The following is a 22,051-nucleotide window of genomic DNA, read 5'->3' as shown; positions in this document are numbered from 1 at the left end:
GGAACTGATGATGTATCAATCATTTTGCTGGTGGTTTCTTGGTCACAGCAACAAGCTTGATCATTGACATACAGTTGAACGCCACGTATCACAAAACTGTTGGGGGGGCCTTATGTATTTGCTTGAATTACATCAAGTGACCTGTATACCAATGACTGCAAAGATTAATTCAGCGGAAGCGTGCTGGGCCCATAACCCAGAGGTCAATGGATCGAAACCATCCTCTGCTATTTGCTATGCTTTGCATTAAGTCTATTTCTAGTCTGTTAACGTTTAACAAAGCATCTGTTGCTGCAAGTGTCTGAAGAGAAATGTCTCCACCTGCTGAAGAGTAAACGTAATGGCATGTTAAATTTATTTCATCCATAAAAATAGAAACTACAGTGCTCATACTCGCCGTAACACCCATAAAAACTGGAGCATAATACAATAAATATACTACACTATGTTACATAACTACAGTAAAATAGAAACTGTAAAACATGTATATTTAAAGTGCTTGTTGTGCTGTCTGATAATCTGAGGTATAAAAGGGAGAGCATACTTCACAGGAGGTCTTAGTCTACCACTACGTTCTATAACCCTACCAGTCAGATTACCACAGGAGGTAATATCTTCTGCAGCTCTTTTAAAGACTCTACCATAATACCTGCTGGAGATGCCAGGTCCTCATACATGTAAAGCATGCGCTCTACCACTGAGCTACATCCCCTGAAGATATTCAGATTTTTGGGACTTTTTTCTGAGATAGACTTAGACCTATCTTTATTAATCCTTTTGGGATGACTCCCGCAAGGAAAATGAAATATCACTGAATAAAAGAATAAACCTGGGTAAAACATGTAATGTTGATGTTTTATGTGGCTTCAAAACCAGTAAATGCAACTGCAGTGGCTGGAAATCAAACCTGGGCAAAATGCTTGCACTGCTATGGTATAACTCATAGTCGATAAGTAACACACCTGTTGCCTTTCTGCTGGACAACACAATGTTCACTGCAAATCTTGTAACACATCTGGGCATTAAGACTGAAAATAAATGCTAAGAGATAAATTGGTGGAGACTGGTGGCCTCCATTACCAATGAGATAATACAATATTGTTCATGAAGGCACATCTGACCACCACCTGAAAGTCAGTGTATTTTCATTTTTTGTTTGTTTTCAAAACACCTGCCCCATGTGAGGGTTGAACTACCGACCTTCAGATTATGAGATGTATATATTCACAAATTCAGTCCAGGTAGATGTTCAGCCCATATTCACACAGACCTAAACCTACTCACTTAATGTTGGTTACAATATTCTAAAATCAATGCCAGAGAAAAATGACAAAGTGTGATAACATTTTTTAATAAAGTATTGGCTTTTTCTTTGAGATGTTTTTTTTTCCAATGACATTAACAAGCATATCGTTAGTTACGTTCCCTGTGTATGTCACAATTTGGAGACCTGATACTTGCAGGTAGTGTGGCCGAGCGGTCTAAGGCGCTGGATTAAGGCTCCAGTCTCTCTGGAGGCGTGGGTTTCAAATCCCACCACTGCCATTTGCATATATTACGTAGCTGGAAGCCAACCAATATGATGTCTTACAGTTGTATGATTTGGGCTGAACTTGATGAAGTAACTAGAATCATCCATCAATCACCTTGCTGAGCTTGTTAACCTGAGGTTCAACGATTGGTGAAACCTTCCTTTCCAGCACTTTGGAGTAGAAAATCAACAAATAATTGTGATAATCTCCATATTGATTGATTGGAAGTGTGTGTGCAAGACTAGCTCCCTTCGATAGCTCAGTTGGTAGAGCGGAGGACTGTAGAGGCATGAAGCTGAACTCCTTAGGTTTCTGGTTCAAATCATAGACCGTTAATATAAGTGGACAGAGCATCCGGTTTCGAAAAGTGCAACCACTGCGGAAGTAACTTAAACCTGCATTCTATATGAATTCCTGCAGAGGGCGACACGCGTGGTTGCAAAAGAGGTTGGTTTCAATAGAAGTCTATGGAGAAATGAGCCACTTCTCACTTGATTTATTACCTCAGTAACATCTTCATAATGAGTTTATGGTCTTGATCGCTAGTTCTAAGTATTCTGCAATACAGAATGATGTTCATTTTTGAAATTACGGTCTCGTTGATTTTAAAATAGGCGATAAAGCCGGGGGGGTTTTAGGGCGTGGCTAGGATGTGATTGACAGTTCTCGGCCTGTCAATCATGACAGAGTGTTAGCAAAGCTTGTCCACGGCACGTGAACTTCATTTTGGGGGTTGACTACGTTTCATCACTGTGGCTGTGACACTTTGGTTGGATAATAATGTCTTGTTCAGCGTTGGGTTGCACGGCAAGACACTCAAAGGAATCGGCAGTTCAGTTTTTTCCGGTAAGTAAAATTATATTTTGTTTTAATACAGTTTTTCGTTAGCCAACGGTAGCATCTCAATTAATATCAGTTAGCTAGCTTCTAGATTGCACCTTGCTAAGCAAGCTAGCGGGCTAACTAATAAGGCTATGCAGACCGTATAAACGCATACAGTCTATGTATAAACGTATTTAAATATATTTAATGTTACAGTCGAATACAGTAGCACCGATCTCGCCAACGATCTCGCCTGTGATCTGTTGATCTGTAATAGGTGGTATGAGTGCTAATCGATGCGCATGTAATGGTAACGTTAGCTTAAAATCAAAGCCTGATGTAGCTAGCGTTATATTGCAAATTCATAAACCCTATTAGCACGGGGTAAGATCATCGTGGAACAGCGTGTGATTCAGACATAACCCCTCATATCTTCGTGTGGCGGATTTGTACGTAAAACGTAGACCTGCTTTTGAGTCAAATATATGTATCCCGAAAGTTTGGGCAACGTTACCCGGAGGCGGGCGAAAGACGGCCATGGCGAGGCCTGCACACCCCACCCCAGTCGGGGCTGCGGATCTTTCTGGGCGAGAGGTTACAGGCACCCTGTTACCCTCGCCGCGGCAGCAGCCACCCAGCATCACCATCACCACACGGACTAAGCTGCGGGAGGGAGCGCGTTGACTTGGAGACGGAGGTCTCCGGGTGGGGGAGTGGGTCAGATTGTTAGCGATAAAATGGCGCACATGAAACAATTAGACATTATTTTAAAGTTACGTTGGGGTATGACATTATATTAATCTATTAAATATACATTTCAATCATTTTCATTACAGATGCATACATCAGATGTGGTGCCTTGTTAGTGTAAATTGATAGTATATACACCTTTGGGATGTGAGTTCTAAATGCACAACATGAATTTCTGTCCTAACAGACTTCCTTTGATGAGGCCAGGCTGAAGCAATGGTTGGTGAACATGAGGAGAGAGAGACCAGCAAATGGAACCACGAAAAGTCACGTCTGCAGTTCACACTTTGAGGAAGATCAGTTTTTTAGAGACAAGAAGGTATTATTAATTTAAATAAATAATTTAGTGTGTGTCTCATAAATTAGCTCATATATTAATATAATTAATTGTGATCTACCATGCCTTAACTACATGTATGTCTTTTACTGGAACTACAAAGGTATCCACACTGAAAACTGAATGAGCAGAGCCTCCAGAAGGAAGACGAGGTGTATAGAGCCTCCAGAAGGAAGACGAGGTGTATAGAGCCTCCAGAAGGAAGACGAGGTGTATAGAGCCTCCAGAAGGAAGACGAGGTGTATAGAGCCTCCAGAAGGAAGACCTGTTGTATAGAGCCTCCAGAAGGAAGACCTGTTGTGTAGAGCGGCGTATTTGGTGCCATTTCATCTGGATGTGGAAACCAGACAGCGTTGACCACATCCAAAGTTCTCAAATGTGTTCTGATTGTAAAAATGCCAGAAAATCATTTTTGGTTCAGCTTCTTCTGCTGAAAGGACAGACCAACTTTTGGCACTTCAAGGTTCAATTTCTTGTGGTTGACTTAGTTTCTGCTGTAGTTTGAGAGGTGATAGTAGTAACATTAAGTAGTTTTGTGGATTAAAACTTTTACAAATATTAAACTGGAATAAAATAATGAATATACTCTAGCAGTCACAGGTGAAAGTATGTTTGGTAATTTCACATAAAGGGTCTTGTATATTTTATGTATTTATGTACTGTTAGAATTAAATATTTACATTGCATGTCCTTGTATGGTTTTTAGTTTTCATACTTTAAAAATGTCAGTAACTAATGATTAAATCAAATGTACCTGATTTGATTTAATCATTAGTTACTGACATTTAATAAGTTGTTTAATTCTCCTTTGCAATTTGTGATCATACGCTATGATTTTACAATAGCCCTGCACAGATTAAACAGCACCTAGGGCACTTTCAATTACCTACTAAAAATGTTCAAAATACACAAGAAAAGCAAGTATGGTAACATTTATGTGTATTAAAGCCAAAATAGAAAGACACTTTTTATCAATTACAAATTCTATAAAATTATCAATGTCTTCTTGTATGACTACAATGCTGGATGTTCCTATTATAGTTACTTCAGAAAAACAACAAATGTAGCTTTAGAAGGACCTTTATTTCACATTGAAATGGGCATCAACTTACAAAAAAATACATTAACCAAACACTAAAGATTTTTAAAAATATATGAATTAAATAATGTAGTTCACCTTTTACAAGAGTAAATTCCACACATAAAACACTGCTGTGGGTTAAGGTAAAGGCAAACTTAACTGTCACAAGACATGTCTGCATAATAAAGAGGTCGTTGAATCTCTGTCACTGTTAATTACAGTAGAAATGGTTGACATTACAAATCTCAATATAAAAATACAGCTTAACATTTAACTCTTACAGCACTTGTGCTATCATGCCTGGATACTGCAGGTGGAGGTGCTGCAGGTCCTCCTCCATCCCTGCGACGAGGTTGACGCCCTTGACATCTCTCAGGTCATTCCCGCCACAGTGAATAAGGAGGACGTCCGGGACAGCTCTTCCTTGTAGGGGCTGGTAAAAGAAAGGGAGAAGTCTCTTCCACCACAGACCAGCCAAGCAAATATTTTAAGCTATAAAGAAAAAGGTTAAATGAACAGCACTCTTAATTACACACTATTTGAAAATGCTTTATTACCTTGGCTTAGTTGTAAAAAAGTCTGATTAAAGTTTAATGTTATACAATATATAGTAAAAGAAATTAACTAATACTATTGCTTATTTCTGGGGCATTTGGGGGGTGAACATCAGCACTCATTTCTAAAAGAATGAAAGAATAATCAATTTCCATTTGAGCCCCTCATAGTTAAATATCTATGCACACTAGCATGTAACTGTACTTCATTAATTATCCAGGAGAATACACATGAATCAACAACAGTCCATTGTTCTGTAGTGTAACTGTAACTTAGTTAAATAAGCTTATTTCTGCTAACATTAGCTCTTAACAGCATGTCAAGGTTAAATGCCCCAACTGTAGACTGACAGGGCAAACAGTAGCACATTATTGGTGCATTATGGTTATTACAGTTAGCCAAACGTTATAAGAAACTTGGTTATACATGTGCTAATAGCGTTACATAATGATAAGCATTGACAATCGCCGTTTAGCATTTCGCTGACACTACGTTTAAACTACGAGAAGTAAACTTCAATTAAAAAAATTAACGTTAGCATGTTTTACCATAGCTAGTTAAGCGGCAAGCTAACGTTACAGACAATTTACATGGTAACTTCAGATACGTTTACTTTGCAATGTGACTCTTATATGTTATATAACCATAGACTATATGGGACAAAGATATACTTAAAACCTAGTGAAGCTAAATCTTACCTTGAATTATTCAGCTGCAGTTGCAACCACATTGGTGGTGAAAGTGGTTAGCTAAGGTAACGGTAGAGCAGCGTTGCTAACTCTCAGCTAACGTCAGTCAGATCCCGCCCATAGACTGTATATCCCGCCCACCGGTCGGTGGCTCCTCTCTCACTCCGCCCTCTTCTCTAAAATCGTCACATCCGCAACCAAGATGGCTGCGCCCATAAACGCAAACTCGACGACTCATTTCTGATCTCCACAAACCAATGGGTGACGTCACACATGCTCTGTCCATTCATATTAACGGTCTATGGTTCAAATCCAGCTCGAAGGAGCCCTCTTATCCAGAGTTACCCTTCAGGGATCAATAAAGAATTTCTGATTCTGATGTAGAGTTGGACAGACGACCCAAAACCATAATACTTCTTGCCGACACATAACAAGAAACCAAAAAAAAGAGGTGTGGGAGATAAAGTTAAAGAACCTTTTTTCAGGACACCCACATTTTGTCGCTCAACATGGCAGGCAGTCTATGCATCCAGGGCCAAATGTTTTACCATTTCATCCACTACGGGCCCCGAAGGAAACGTGTGACTGTACTGTACTGAACTCTTGTTACCCATAGCAACGACAGGTAACAACAAGTGGAAGTACTTCTCTCTTTTCGTATAATCATCACTATACGCCCAGTTTAATCTCGGTAAACGTTGCGGAAATCCTGCAAACAGCTACGATGACTGTTTATCTGTAATGATTTTAAAATCTATCTGTCAACCCCGTCTTGCCCGTATTGGATGGAATTATGTCAATTTGCGCTTTTTATCTGTTGTACATAACAACCTGGATGCAACAAAGAACCCTTTTCTCCTGTTTTGTACACAACCCAAAGTTTTACAAAAAAAAAGATAACTTTCACCGAATCCCTCAGTTAAATCAGAGCAGTAACTTTACATGTGTTGACAATAAAGATGCTCACAAAACACTGCACTTGCAATTGCGTTTCTCGTGCACATTCATATCCTCTTAAATACAAAGAACTGCCAAGTTCTTTATTCCCAATATCATGTCTCAGACATTAGTTCCAGATGAAAACACTAGTTGTCAGAAATGGGATTTGAACCCACGCCTCCAGTGGAGACTGCGACCTGAACGCAGCGCCTTGGACCGCTCGGCCATCCTGACTGATACAGCAAACTTTCAGTAGGACCTGTATAAAAAATACAGTAAATTAAACATGTCACGCTATAGTAGGTTCTCAGTCATCCATGTCATAGTTAACAAGGGAAGGTTTCTCAACTGTCAGTCCAAATATATGGGCGTTCATGGAGACATGGAAGAAAGTCACCAGGGTGGCAATGTGCTTGACAATGGCAATACATTGCAAGGGATGTGAAGGCAATGTGCAATACAGGTCAAATCCTATGGTGGGAATCAAGATCCACCAATGTTTCTGTCTACAATGTCTACCTGAATCCAGAAATGTACCTGCCAGATGGGAAATAGACTGACAATTGGGTCAACATTGTGCAGTTATCTCCAAAATGTCCAACTGAGTCCACAAATATACCTGCCAGATGGGAAATAAACTGATAACTGTTTCATGGTCTAAATGTGTCAAATATTGCCGTACAATGCCCACATTGAGTCCAGATGTGTCGTTTTGGTTCCTGATCTATGCTATTACTAGCTATAGGGCAACAGGACTTGGTGAAAGGTCCTCCGCAGAAGTTTTGTCTCTCATCCAAGAGACTTCTTTAGTTGTTGTTTTTTACACAGAAAGGGTTGGACACAGTGCCCACTCCCCCACCCATATCTGACAATTGAAAGCTGTGGGGAAAGGGGGGTTCCAAAGCTAATAGACCATTCAACAAGCAATTCTGATGCACTATACTGGCCCATTCAGGATGAACACTGTGTACTCTGACTGCAGCAACAAAAGTTCAAATTTCAATGATAGCTAATTTTTATGGTGATTACGAGACTGAATGCAAAGTGTGTATCCCCCATGTAACTCAAAGCCTACCACTTCCAGTAAATACTGTCAAATTTGGAGCTCCTTCAAGTTACATTAACGACCAGGTGACTCCTCAACATGTCCCCACCAACGTACTGTTTAAAGTCTAAATGGCCAAGGACATTAAACCTGTAAGCTAACTTTAAACTAGATGTGGAACGTTGAAAGGTTGATCTTTTTCACCTGTGCTGTGGCTTAAAAACAGGTTCCACTGAGATTTGAACTCAGATCACTGGATTCAGAGCCCAGAGTGCCAACCGTTACACCATCTAACCTTTAAATGTGTTGCAAGGGTTTGCTAGGCAGTGTCTTTCATAATAGCCACATGTGTGCTATTGAAGGCACACAACAATCACAACAAAGATGGAAAAGAAAACAATTACTAGCTATTAAACCATTAAAGGACATTAAACTTGTCCGCTTTTTTAAAACTAGATGTGGAAATTTGAAAGGTTGATTTTGTTCACCTATACTGTGGCTTAGAACCAGGTTCCACTGAGATTTAAACTCAGAGCCCAGAGTGCTAACCATTACACCATGGAACCTTCAAAAGTGTTGCAAGTCTCAAAAATTATAATATAGTAAATTAAACATGTCATGGTATAGTAGGTTCTCTAGTTAACAAGAGGTTTCTCAACTGTCAGCCCGAATATATGGGCGTTCATGGAGACATGGAAGAAAGTCACCAGGATGACTCCCAAAAGGATATTGAAATATCACTGAATAAAAGAAGAAATCTGGGTAAAACATGTAATGTTAATGTTGTATATGGCTTCAAAACCTGTGAATAAAACTGTGGTGGCTGGAAAGCCAAACCGGGCAAAATGATTGCACTGCTATGGTATAAATCATAGTCAAAAAGTAACACACCTGTTGCCTTTCTGCTGGACAACACAACGTTCACTGCAAATCTTGTAATACAGACTGAAAATAAATGCTAAGAAATACATTGGTGGAGACGGATGACTTCCAGTACCTATGAGATAACACAATATTGTTTGTAAAGGCACATCTGTAATTTGGTATACTGGGATGTTTTATTGGTTTTCTACCATTCTTAAAGAATTCTTAAAGTGCAAATCGTAGTGCACTGCCTGTGTCTGTGGATCCTCATGGAGGCAGCTTGTAATATTGATATGCTCCCTTATTTCCTTATTTGTACCATAAAAGAGATCTAATGTTCCATCAAATCAGGTTGGGCGAGTAACCTTTCTGGCTAATCTTGACAAATAAAGCAAGTAACCATGAAAACTACTGAGATGGCTGGGAATCAAACCCAGGTCAACAGCTTGGAAGGCAGCTATGCGCACCACTATACCACCATCGCTGGGCAATGTAGTGTTCACTGAAAATCTTGTAACACATCTGGGTATTGAGACTCAAAATGGGCTCTATCACTGAGCTTCAGCCCCTGAAGATTTTCAGATTTTTTTTACTTTTTGGTGAGATCACTGAATAAGAGAAGAAACCTAGGTGAAATATGTAATGTTAATGTTTTGTATGGCTTCAAAACCTGGTGGTGGCTGGAAATCAAACCATGGCAAAATGCTTGCACTGCTATTGTATAAATCAAAGTTAAAAAGTAACATCACTCAAAGAAAGCTACTGCAATGGCTGGGAATCCAACACTGGTCAACTGCTTGGAAGGCAGCTATGCTCAACACTATACCACCATCGCTGGACAGTGCACTGTTCACTGCAAATCTTGCAATACATTGAACCCGGGGCCTCACACATGCAAAGCATGCGCTCTACCACTGAGCTGCATCCCCTGATCATTGTCAGATTTTTTTTTACTTTTTCTGAGATCATTGAATAAGAGAAGAAACCTGGGTGAAGTATGTAATATTTATGTTGTATATGGTTTCAAAACGTGGCGGTGGCTGGAAATTGAAGCTTGGCTATGGTACAAATCTAGTCAAAAAGTAACACATCTGTTGCCTTTCTGCTGCACAATACAACACTCACTGCAAATCTTGCAACACATCTGGGCATTGAGAAATGCATTAGTGGAGACGGGTGGATTCCAGTACCTATGAGATAATACAATATTGTTCATGAAGCCAAAAACTATGTAGGGTTTTGTTTTAAGGCCCCGGATCCCTAACAGGGGAGTATACTTCCTTCAATGTTCAGTTAATTTTCTGATCGGATAAGATTTCTATGGGGACCATAGAAATCATGATTGTACTTTTGTTTTTGAATGGTACATGAACATATTTTAAAGAGTGGTTTTCTATCTGTGCTGCGAATTTTGACAAATTGTTTTGATCACTTGAGGTATTTCCGTGTAGTCTTTGGTCTTGGACAGTTACCTTGCAATCTAAAACTGTATATCCTATTGTCTTTGGAACAATAGTTGGCAGTTGGAGGAGTAATGGCTCTTTACAGTGAATATGCAAAAGAAGATGTTCACAAATTCAGCCCAGGTAAATGCTCAGCCCATATTCACACAGACCTAAACCTACTTACTTAATGCTGGTTACAGTATTCTAAAATCAATGCCAGAGAAAAATGATAAAGTGTGATAACATTTTTAATAGTAATATTGGCAGTTTTTGAAAAAAGTATTGGCTTTTTCCTTGCAAAGGTTTTTTTTTCCAATAACATTAACAAGCATACCATTAATTAGGGTGCCTGTGTTTGTCACGATGTGGCGATTTTATATTTGCAGGTAGTGTGGCTGAGTGGTCTAAGGCGCTGAATTTAGGCTCCAGTCTTTCTGGAGGTGTGGGTTCAAATCCCACCGCTTCCATTTGCATATATTACATAGCTGGAAGCCAACCGATGTGGTTTCCTACTTGTGGTGTCATTTAAGCTGAACTTGGTGAAATAACTAGAATCATCCATCAATCACCTTGCTGGGATTATTCCTTGTTAACCTGAGTTTAAACAATTGGTGAAACCTTCCTTTCCAGCACTTTGGAGTAGAAAATCAACAAATAATAGCGATAGTTAATTGTGATTTCTAATTGTCGTTATCATTTTGGCCATAATGGTGCAGCTCAAATAGATTTTATCAAACCAGGTTGGGCAAGTAACCTTTCTGCTGACTTCTTGTTAAAAAAGAAAGTAACATCACTCAAAGAAAGCTACTGTGATGGCTGGGAATCAAACCCAGGTCGACTGCTTGGAAGGCAGCTATGCTCACCGCTATACCACCATCGCTGGGCAATGCAATGTTCACTTCAAATCTTGTAATACATCTGGGTATTGAGACTGGAAATGCACTCTATCACTGAAAGCACCTCCAGGGGGGGGTCCTGTGTTATCACAATCACAAGAGTGGGAAGTTCATATGATAACACTAGCTTTCTTCGATAGCTCAGTTGGTAGAGCGGAGGACTGTAGAGGCATAAAGTTGAAATCCTTAGGTCGCTGGTTCAAATCTGGCTTGAAGGAGAACTTTTTTTCCAGAGTTTCCCTTCAGGGATCAATAAAGAATTTCTGATTCTGATGTAGAGATGGACAGACGACCCAAAAGCATAATACTTCTTGCCGAGACATAACATGATATGAGCGCAGAAATCCTTTTACAACAGGCTTTACGTGAGATTCATGAAATGTTCGTATCACACCAATCAGAGCGTAAGAATGATCGTACATTGATAAATACAGTGGCTGGAAAGCTAAGAAGTGATAGTAGTATTTTGATGAATTTGCGTCACGTATGACACTCTCTTTTCCATCACTTTCAATACATAAACAAGATTATTCAATCCATGCCTCCACTTCTATGCAAAGTAGTCTCTTCCAGGACCTATCGCACCCTAAGCAAGAATCATAAACCTAGACCAATGAACAAGGAGAGTCATGTCCTGCTTGTTTCGTCCGGGAGTTGAACCTGCGATCTCTTACACCCAACGCGAGAGTCATAACCCTAGACCAATGAACTCAGTAAAGCCATTCTCAGCAATTAGCAATTTTCCATCAAGTACATGTGATCAGTCAGTGACTAGAAAGGCAATGGTCAAGTAGTTTGTTTGGCATGTGGTGTTTTTATGGCTCCACTGCCAGATTGAGCTTTCTGATTATATTGGACAAAAGACTACTTTTGACACAAAACATTTAAAAATGTTTCCATTGTGTGCAGTTGAAGCAGGATATGAAGAATTGCCAACATGCTGTACTACAATTTTGCTTCCTCCTCATCTGTGTTAAATTAACGATAAACTGGACAGTAAATTACGGATTAGGTTTGTAACAGCTCCTGCCTTCAGGGCTTGTCTAGGAGTTTAACCCACAACCTCTCGCACCCAAAGTAAGAATCATACGAGCCACTTAAAAACATCTTATTAGCAATTTTCCATCAAGTGAATGTGACTAGTCAGTATCTCGAAAGGCAAAGTAGTCCCATCCAGGACCTAGCGCACCCTAAGCAAAGTTAAACATTTGGTAGACCTTGCAACTATCATTTATGTGAGCTTCCTGCTTACCTTGAAGAGTCTTGAAGGAGTCTACTGAAGCAATAATGAGCCAATACCTTGTTAAAAAATGTTATCAACACCCTTCACTCTTTGCAATTTTGCATGGACATTTTTTATTTTAGAATATTGTAACCAGCATTAAGTGAGTAGTTTTAGGTCTGTGTGAATGTGGGCCGAGTATTTACCTCGGCTGAACTTGTGAACATCTCTTTGGCATATTCCCAGTCTGATCAAGTCCAGGTGCTGGAAAATCTGTGATTCTCGTTTTGAGGGAATGGGATCTGCATGTGCTTTCTTACCAGGAAGTTTCTGGAGGTCCAAATGGCATCTTTGATGGCGGCCAGGGTGAGCCACAGATTTGCAAAGTTACATGCTGGTATCTGTTTCTTTGGCCTGACGGATGGACAGATGACCCAAAAGCATAGTACTTCTTGCAAAGACATAACAAGATACAAAAAAAAGAGTTGAGGAGACAGAGTTAAGCCCTGACAGAATAGAGAACTACAGACAAAAGTTATGAAATAGTGCCAAGTGTGACCAGAAGAATCGGAAAAAAAAAATAGAACTTTAAAGTACAAACCTTTTTTCAAGAAATCTTTATTGTGCTCACATTGGCCCTCATGTCTGAAACGTGTATATTACCTAAAACCGGCGTAGGACAGGCGTACGCCGATTCCTACACAAAGTTCGGCAATGTATGTGGAGTACATAGGTCTCCACATACATTGTTTTTAAGATTAAAGACCAAATTGTTAGTTTACGATTTTTTTTTTTTTTTTTTAAACAAAAAAAACACAACTGATGCTGAAAATAGTGACTTTCAGGTGGTTGAATACTGGCACAAGCACATGAATGGAAGTTATGATTCTTTGGTTATTTCTGAGATTGAGACAACAAAAGGCATTCTTTAAGGGTGGTAGCAAACCGATGACTCACAGTAAAAAAAAAAAAGCCTTCATTGACAATATTGTGTTATCTCATAGGTACAGGAAGCCACTCGTCTCCATGAATGCCTTAGCATTTATTTTCAGTCTGTGTTACAAGATTTGCAGTGAACATTGTATTGACCAGCAGAAAGGCAACAGGTGTGTTACTTTTCCACTATGATTTATACCATAGCAGTGAAATCATTTTGCCCAGGTTTGATTTCCAGCCACTGCAGTTGCATTTACAGGTTTTGAAGCCATATACACGTTAACATTACATGTTTTACCCAGGTTTTTTTTTTTTCAGTGATATTTCATCCAAAAGGATTAATAAAGATAAGTCTCTCAGAAAAAAGTCAAAAAAATCTGAAGATCTTCAGGGGATGTAGCTCAGTGGTAGAGCGCATGCTTTACATGTATGAGGACCTGGCATCTCCAGCAGGTATTATGGTAGAGTCTTTAAAAGAGCTGCAGAAGATATTACCTCCTGTGGTAATCTGATGGACAGCACAACAAGGACTTTAAATGTACATATTTTTCTGAAAGAGCTGAAGATTTGAATGGTTTGAAAGAACACAGAAGTGACAGAGTCTAAGAATGTATGGAATGAAAAGAACTAAATAGAACAGCCTTCCCACAATGAAATGTGTTTGAGTACAGTAGCTCAGGGGTTCTCAACCTGGGGGTCTCAAGAGGGTCGTACTTAATTTATAGGGGAATCGTCAAGTCGTTGAAAAAAAAAAAAAGAAAACACATTAGACTGGGGAATGGTTTTTACATTACCAAGTTTGGTACCTGGAACAGAGAAAAGGGTCTGAAGGTCGGTCGAGAACACAAAAGGGAAAGAATTGAACTTTAAAAGTATTAGTGGTCTGGACAAGTTGGGCCTCAATGAAGAGTCCTTCTGCAGACTGGTTGCATCTCCATTTATCAGCTATGTATCTGACACAAGCAGATTATTACAGCAGGAGCCGCTGTTGGCATGTTAGCTACAGTCAGATTCCAGCGTGCATCTCTAGTTCCCAATTCAGTCGTGCTTTAGACTCACACCATGCCCACCAGGTGGGGCATTAACAGCTAACTAAATATTCAGACTATTTAGTCATGAGTTTTAATCCCACAGAGTTGAAATTAAACCTTCCAACAGCAAAATATATCCAAATGTGTATTTCTTGTCTAGGTAGTGGAATCTCTAAGATGCAGAGTCCCTAGAACTGTGGAGGTGTAGTCTCGTCTCCATTTAGCGGCAGTTACAGCACAGACAAGCTTGCCTAGTCACTTACTGGAATGTGTGACTCAAGTCAGAAGTGGCATATCTGTGAGCTAATGAAAGCCCTGGTTTATAGTGGCCCATTTTAATAAATATTGGCACAGAAACCCAGTTCAATAAGTTTATTCACAACGTCAGTCAGAATCAGTGGTTGACTTTACATTCCTTTTGAAAAAGGACTCGTGAATCTTCCCAAAGGATTACATTAACGGAGAAGGTGCATTTAAGTTCCTGAAATATAAAAAGCAAACAATTAGTGCATCTTGTTTAACATTGATGCACTGGGGCAAACCTGTGTTGGGCTTTAAGGTGTGTTTTTCCCTGAGTTTCAAACACAACCTGAAGTCTTACACTTGCCTTGGGTTCAGAGTTGGAATCACAGTCGCTAGCAGCAGCGTTGCCTTTGATAGCAGCAGTGTTGCCGGTCTTGCACGTTGTACGTTCCAGGAGCATTTCCAGGAAGTAGTTCAAACCTTGGACAACCTAAAGTTACAGTAAACAGGACTCAGACACGTGAGCACCAATAAGACAACGCAAGTCATTGAATAGTTAAGGATTAAGGCCAATGTCAAAAAGAAGAAAACGCATGAGTTCAGAGATTAAGTAACAAGTTTGACATTGGCCCTAATCCTCTTCCATAGTAGAAAAATAAAGTTTAACATTACCTGAACTTGAGCCGATGTAATGTCCAGAATTGCGTAATTAAACATGTCTTCTGTGTTGGCTTTGTTGAATTCAACCACAGCAAACTGCGCCGCTTCTAAAACATCAGTGCGGTTCACCGGGACTTCTTGTGGGCTACCGGGAGGCAGAGGAGGAGGAGATTGTCCAGTTACAAAGCGGCCGGTGAAAGTAGAAACAAAAACGCAAACCCAGACAAACAGCATGATCGCAACAGGTTGTTCTGCAGTAGCTATTAGGAGTCCTGTTATCGGTTCTGAGTGGACTAGTTCAAAGCCGAGTTAATAAACCGTCTAGAGAAACATACACACACCTGTTTCCTATCTGTTGATGAACACCCACACAGGTGTTTCCAGATAATCTGGCTGATTAGACCACACCCCAGGACTCTGTGGGTGTCCTTTTGGTGCGTTCGTGCCACCTGGGAATATCAGGGACCGCCCCCATCATTAAATTGTTTTTCTGACTGCCAGCAAATGTCTAATAAGGGAGAACTCCCAGTCTCGGGAAAATTCCGGATTGGTACAAAGGGGCTTAATAGGGAGTGAGATAGGGAGTGAACAGATGTGTGTTCCTCTTTTCTGTCATATTGGCGTTTGGCATAACAACTTGTTGCATTACTGCCACTAACTGTTGGGCATAGCCTAGAGCAGGGGTTCCCAAAACTTTCAGCCCGCGACCCTCAAAGTAACGGTGCAAGTGACTCGCAACCCCCCCCCCCCCCCCCCCCACTATAAACATTGCGCACAACCGCGCACGCACTACAGGCGTATCCAAACATGAGCATATTGACGACACAAAATAACACAACAGCCATGACATTATTCTACAGTAATTTACTCAGTACTTTAATTTGAACTTAATCTCACCTAATGAGGTGGATGTGCAGTATGTTTGGAGCACAGCAAGTTAAAAAGCTCTATATTTTAATGTAAAATAGTTTTTATATACATTACACACTAGGACAAAAAAAAGAAAAATCCCTTTTACCTATTTCGGCCATACAGTATTCGGTATTTCGTGGTGTTGGTTTTAATCGGTCTGGAGTAACAACTGTGGGCATCAGCAATGGGGTGAAGGTAAAGCCCGGGTTGGTAACGCTGCTACCACCGTGAGTACGGCGTGGATGGACTCCGTTCTGGACCAGAAGGCAGCGCCGGGCGCTCGCTCTGTGGAAGGAGCGGTACACGGAGCTAGATGGCCGGTGGCTGCCTACGTGTTTATACAACTTTATACATCCCCAAACTGGCTGGAATCACACACATCCTCTCCAAGGAGGGCACCAGCAGGGACATTGTCTGGAGGAAGTTCAGGCAGAACTGGCAGAGGAGCTGAGACACGAGTTTAGAGGAGGAAAGGGAGCGGGGCGCGGTCCGAGCAGCGGGGGGGGGGGCGCGGTCCGAGGAGCAATGCGCACCACGGCAGACACCAACACGGAGGCAGTGACAGGTTAGGTTAGGTTATAAATGTTCAAGGAAAATACTTTTAGGTGTTATTTGCATGTTTACATACCATATTTTTCAGATGTGAATGGAATAATTACGTTTTACTACTATGCCATGTTATGAGTTATTGAAGCACCTGGGCAACTCAAGTGTATAATTAAACACGTTAAATTGTACATTTTGGTGTTATTTCGTTTTTCTAAAGATATCCTAACACAGTACCTGCATTAAAATTGCAATTAGGTATTTATCATGACAGATTATAGAGTTTAGAATCTTGCGGCGGTTCCAGTACTTTTGGAATCCCGGCAGTTGTAGTGTTAATGTTGGAGACCGCTACTCGGAAAGAAAGAAAATCAAAACAGCTGTTCCCTTTTTATTTAGTTGCTTGGTTTTATTTTAAATTTAGCCACTAGTTTTATCTTGTGTTAAAATCATGGCTAACATGCTATTTCTAATCGTTTTTAAATTTTTATTTTATTTCTGGAAATCAACTCGCGACCCCCCCTCTCTGGCTCGCGACCCCCCTGGGGGTCCCGACCCCCACTTTGGGAATCACTGCCTTAGACCACTCAGCCACACTACCTGCGCACACCATCACACCAAATCGTGACACACACACGGACCGTAACTAATGGTATGATTGTTAATGTCATTGGAAACAAACTTTTGCAAGGAAAAAGTCAATACTTTATTGAAAAAGGCCAATACTTAATGTCTCCACCTGCTGAAGAGTAAACTTAATAGCATCTCAAATTTACTTCATCCATAAAAATAGAAACTGTGCTCATACCTGCCGTAACACCCATAAACACTGGAGCATAATACAATAAATATACTACACTACAGTACAAGTACATAAATACAGTAAAATAGAAAGTGTAAAACACGTACATTTAAAGTGCTTGTTGTGCAGTCTGAAAATTGAATTATCACAGAATAAAAGAAGAAACCTGGGTAAAACTTGTAATGGTAATGTTGTTTATGGCTTCAAAACCTTTAAATGCAACTGCTGTGGCTGGAACTCAAACCCGGGATAAATGCTTGCACTGCTACGATATAAATCATAGACGAAAAGAAACACACCTGTTGTCTTTCTGCTGGACAATACAACTCTCACTGCAAATCTCTGAAATAACCATAGACCCACAATTTCCATTCACATGCTTGTGCTATTGTTCAACCACCTGTCACTGTATTTTCAGCATCAGTAGTGTTTTTTTGTCTATTAATCAGCTGCCCCATGTGAGGGTTGAACTCATAACCTTCAGATTATGAGACTGACACGCTGCCTACTGCGCCAACGAGGCTATGAAAGTAGTTGCAATGATTGGGCATACGCTACCAATTCCATCCAAAGACTGAGACTGCAGGTATATGTTATATGCCCGTATATGTTTAACGTGTTCATATGTTCTGTTACTTTTCACAATATTTAAAATCTTCAGTTAACCTAGTCATTCTCCATTTCCCACAGTAATCCCTCAGCTTTCTTGTGCGCACATTTTAACATCTAAAACTACGGTGCCATTCCTCGCCTAAAACAATCTGAGTCATTCCAGTAAGTGAAAAGGAAACTCACATCTACAAATACAAATTTGATGGATGTGACTCCCTGATGGTCTAGTAGCTAGGATTTGGCGCTCTCACCGCCGCGGCCCGGGTTCAATTCCCGGTCAGGGAATGTTCAGGACTTGAAAGATACAGATAGAGAGAAACTTTTTGGTTAACTTAGATATGTCAAATTCTTCCTCATCATCAGCTTCAAACAACAATGTTAAAAACAACAGACAAAGCCAGAAATCTTGGTGTAGTCATGGACTCAGACCTGAACTTTAACAGCCACATTAAGACAATTACAAAGTCAGCCTAATATCACCTTAAGAACATATCAAGGGTAAAAGGACTTATGTGTCAACAGGATTCTGAAAAACTGGTCCATGCTTTCATCTTCAGTAGACTTGACTACTGTAACGGGGTCTTTACAGGTCTCCCTAAAAAAAAATCAATCAGACAGCTGCAGCTGATTCAGAACGCTGAAGGCTGAAGACCTTTCTTTTTGATGTTGCCTTTCTTTAAATGGTTGTTAATTTCTTTAATGTTTGATTTTGTATACTGCACAGTAACTTTTATTCTTGTGTTTTATCTGATTTTATTTTTTAACTGTTTATTCTTGTGTTTGATCTATTTTTATTTTTAACTCTTTTTTAACTGTTTTTGTGTAAAGCACTTTGAATTGCCCTATGGCTGAAAAGTGCTATACAAATAAAGCTTCCTTGTCTTGCCTTGAATCGGTTATCACTATTAGTGCAAATGGGTATTTCTCTGCTTTTTAGGTTGTCGTGGCTGAGTGGTTAAGTCAATGGACTTGAATTCCATTGGGGTCTCCCCTCGCTAGTTTGAATCCTGCTGACAACAAAAGCCATAATTTAATGGTGGTCACACATCCCTCTATGGCAGATGTACCTTCATGGACAAATTGTAATATCTCATAGGTACTGGAAGCCACCGTTGCATCTCTGAGCATTTATTTTCAGTCTCAATGACCAGATGTGTTGCAAGATTTGCAGTGAACGTTACATTGTCCAGCAATGGCGGTATAGTGGTGAGCACAGCTGCCTTCCAAGCAGTTGATATGGCTTTTATTCCAAGCAGGTATTATGGTAGAGTCTTTGAAAGCGCTGCAAAAGATATTACCTCCTGTGGTAATCTCATAGACGTAGTGGTAGACTAAGACCTCCTGTGACACAAACTGAGCAGTATGCTCTCTCTTTTATACCTCAGATCATCAGACAAGTACTTTGAAAGTATGTATGTACTTGTAATGTAGTATATTTATTTTTTTATGTTCCAGAATTTAGGTGGAAACAGTTCACCATGGGACAGGAAACAGACCTACTGCTAATACAAAGCATAGCAATTAGCAGAGGATGGTTTCGATCCATCGACCTCTGGGTTATGGGCCCAGCACGCTTCCGCTGCGCCACTCTGCTCTGCAATTTCTACCCTGGACTGTGATTCAAATTTTGAAGGAAGGTGGCAACCAAGTTTCCAACCGCTCACGGGTTGGAAAGTTAAACATTTGGTAGACCTTGCCACTATCTTTTATGTGAGCTTCCTGATTACTCACTCATTGATTATTCACATGTAACACTTGTGATTTTCTGGTGCTAAAAACAGGGCATTGTGAGTACAGATATAAACATCAGTAAGGAGTCTACCAAGTTTCCTCTTATCATTTCTTTCTCGAAATATCACCCTGTATGTCATTGAATACTCATTTATTCTGTAGTTAGAAATCGCTGTGAGCAGGGTTTGAACCTGCGCAGGGAGACCCCACTAGACTTCAAGTCCAACGCCTTAACCACTCGGCCATCACAGCTGTAAAATGCCTGTGGTTTTTACATATGAGAACCCCTGAGGCAATGACAGACTCCATTACAGTTGGTACCATCAATCAGACAAAAAGAGCCTATTTCACAAGTATCTTGGGCAATTCACATTATATATATATGTATGTGTCATTTTTCTCTGGCATTGTTGATTTTAGAATGTTGTAACCAGCATTAAGTGAGTAGGTTTAGGTCTGTGTGAATATGAGTTGAGCATTTACCTGGGCTGAATTTGTGAACATCTTCTTTTGCATATTCACTGTAAAGAGCCGTTACTCCTCCAACTGCCAACTATTGTTCCAGAGACAATAGGATATACAGTTTTAGATTGCAAGGTAACTGTCCAAGACCAAAGACTTCACTGAAATACCTCAAGTGATCGAAACAGTTTGTCAACTATACCATCCTTATTAGGCAATGCACTGTTTACTGCCAATCTTGCCATTAAGACTGACGTTTGCATTTATTACCATGAACTCAAGGAGATTGGTTTTCTCTTTTAGAATAAGTGCTTTTGAAGCACACTTATTGGAGATGCCAGGTATTGAACCCAGGCCCTGATACATGCAAAGCATCCGCTCTACCACTGAGCTACATCCCCTTAATGTGTTCATTGAATAACAGAAGAAACCTAGGTAAAATATGTAATATTTATGTTGCATATGGTTTCAAAACATGGCGGTGATGGAGCAGATTTACAGCTATAGACTTTGCAAATCAGTGGCACACCTTTACCGCCATCAAAGCTGCTATTTGCTTGCAGGTAGTGTGGCCGAGCGGTCTAAGGGGCTGGATTAAGGCTCCAGTCTCTCTGGAGGTGTGGGTTCAAATCCTACCACTGCCATTTGCATCTATTACATAGCTGGAAGCCAACCAAGGTGATGTCTTGCAGCTGTGTCATTTGCCCTGAACTTGGTTGAAGTAACTAGAATCATCCATCAATCACCTTGCTGAGACTGTTCCTTGCTAACCTGAGGTTCAACAATTGGTGAAACCTTCCTTTCCAGCACTTTGGAGTAGAAAATCAACAAATAATTATGATAATTAATCGTGAACTCCATATTGATCAAAATAATCGTGATTATCACTTTGGCCATAATCATGCAGCCCAAAGAGATCTAATGTTTTATCCATGCAGGTTGGGCAAGTAACCTTTCTTCTGACTTCTTGTTAAAAAAAGCAAGTAACACAACTCAAAGAAAGCTACTGCGATGGCTGGGAATCGAACCCAGGTCAACTGCTTGGAAGGCAGCTATGCTCACCACTATACCACCATCGCTATGCTGTACAATGTTCACTTCAAATCTTGTAATACATCTGGGCGTTGAGACTGTAAAGTGCGCTCTATCACTGAGCTACAGCCCCTGATGATTCCAAAATTTCCTCCAGGGGGTCCTGTGTTATCACATTAACAAGAATGGGAAGTGCGTTCATAAACATTGTTGACCTTCAATAGCTCAGTTGGTAGAGCGGAGGACTGTAGAGGCACAAATCCAAATCCTTAGGTTACAGAGTTTCCCTTCACGGATCAATCAAGTATTTCTGATTCTGATGTAGAGATGGACAGACGACCCAAAAGCATAATACTTCTTGCCGAGACATAACAAATAACACAAGAAGGGCTCATTTTAAGGTTTTATTGCTTACTTAGCCATATAATTGTAACATTATTTATTAATATAACATTAAAAATAATCACATGTTAGTCATATTTTTATGAATTAATTTATTAAAAAAACTATTAAAGAAAATAAGGATAAACAAGATAAAGATAGGACGGCTGAGCGTTCCAAGGGTCTGCTTTAAGGTCGCAGTCTCCACTGGGGGCTTGGATTCAAATCCCGCTTCTTACATGTATTGTTTTCCTCTAGAACTAATTTTCATGGTTCCATGGTGTAATGGTAAGCACTCTGGACTTTGAATCCAGTGATCTGAGTTCAAGTCTCGGTGGAACCTGGTTTTAAGACAGAGTACTGGTGAAATAAAAAAATCAACCTCTACACTGTCCACATCTAGGCTAATGGGTAAAATATTCTTGGCTGTTTGACTGAAAACAGTATGTTGGTGGTGGCATGTTGAGCTGTGACCTGTACTTCATTTTAACTTAAAGGAGCTCCAAATTTAGACTTAGTTAAACAT

At 40.1% G+C, this 22,051-nt stretch overlaps 1 protein-coding gene and 7 non-coding genes across 8 annotated transcripts in view; 3 read left to right on the top strand and 5 right to left on the bottom strand.

Annotated features, from left to right (window-relative positions):
- LOC116672880 (NACHT, LRR and PYD domains-containing protein 12) overlaps positions 1–22,051 on the top strand; it is a 769,761-nt gene that overhangs the window by 695,026 nt on the left and 52,684 nt on the right. The gene's annotated exons all lie outside the window — the stretch shown is intronic.
- On the bottom strand, positions 6,857–6,939 carry trnal-cag (transfer RNA leucine (anticodon CAG)). The gene has a single exon. It is a non-coding gene; the product is annotated as a tRNA-Leu (tRNA).
- On the top strand, positions 10,445–10,526 carry trnal-uag (transfer RNA leucine (anticodon UAG)). The gene has a single exon. It is a non-coding gene; the product is annotated as a tRNA-Leu (tRNA).
- On the bottom strand, positions 19,442–19,513 carry trnam-cau (transfer RNA methionine (anticodon CAU)). The gene has a single exon. It is a non-coding gene; the product is annotated as a tRNA-Met (tRNA).
- Positions 19,821–19,902, bottom strand: trnas-uga (transfer RNA serine (anticodon UGA)). The gene has a single exon. It is a non-coding gene; the product is annotated as a tRNA-Ser (tRNA).
- Positions 20,442–20,513, bottom strand: trnaa-ugc (transfer RNA alanine (anticodon UGC)). Its single transcript has one exon. It is a non-coding gene; the product is annotated as a tRNA-Ala (tRNA).
- trnag-ucc (transfer RNA glycine (anticodon UCC)) lies at positions 21,120–21,191 on the bottom strand. The gene has a single exon. It is a non-coding gene; the product is annotated as a tRNA-Gly (tRNA).
- On the top strand, positions 21,797–21,868 carry trnaq-uug (transfer RNA glutamine (anticodon UUG)). The gene has a single exon. It is a non-coding gene; the product is annotated as a tRNA-Gln (tRNA).

The sequence above is a fragment of the Etheostoma spectabile genome, chromosome 23 (assembly GCF_008692095.1).
Source record: "Etheostoma spectabile isolate EspeVRDwgs_2016 chromosome 23, UIUC_Espe_1.0, whole genome shotgun sequence".
Taxonomy (NCBI): domain Eukaryota; kingdom Metazoa; phylum Chordata; class Actinopteri; order Perciformes; family Percidae; genus Etheostoma; species Etheostoma spectabile.
Note: the sequence above shows the minus strand (reverse complement) of the source record. Positions and strands in the feature narration are given on the sequence as shown.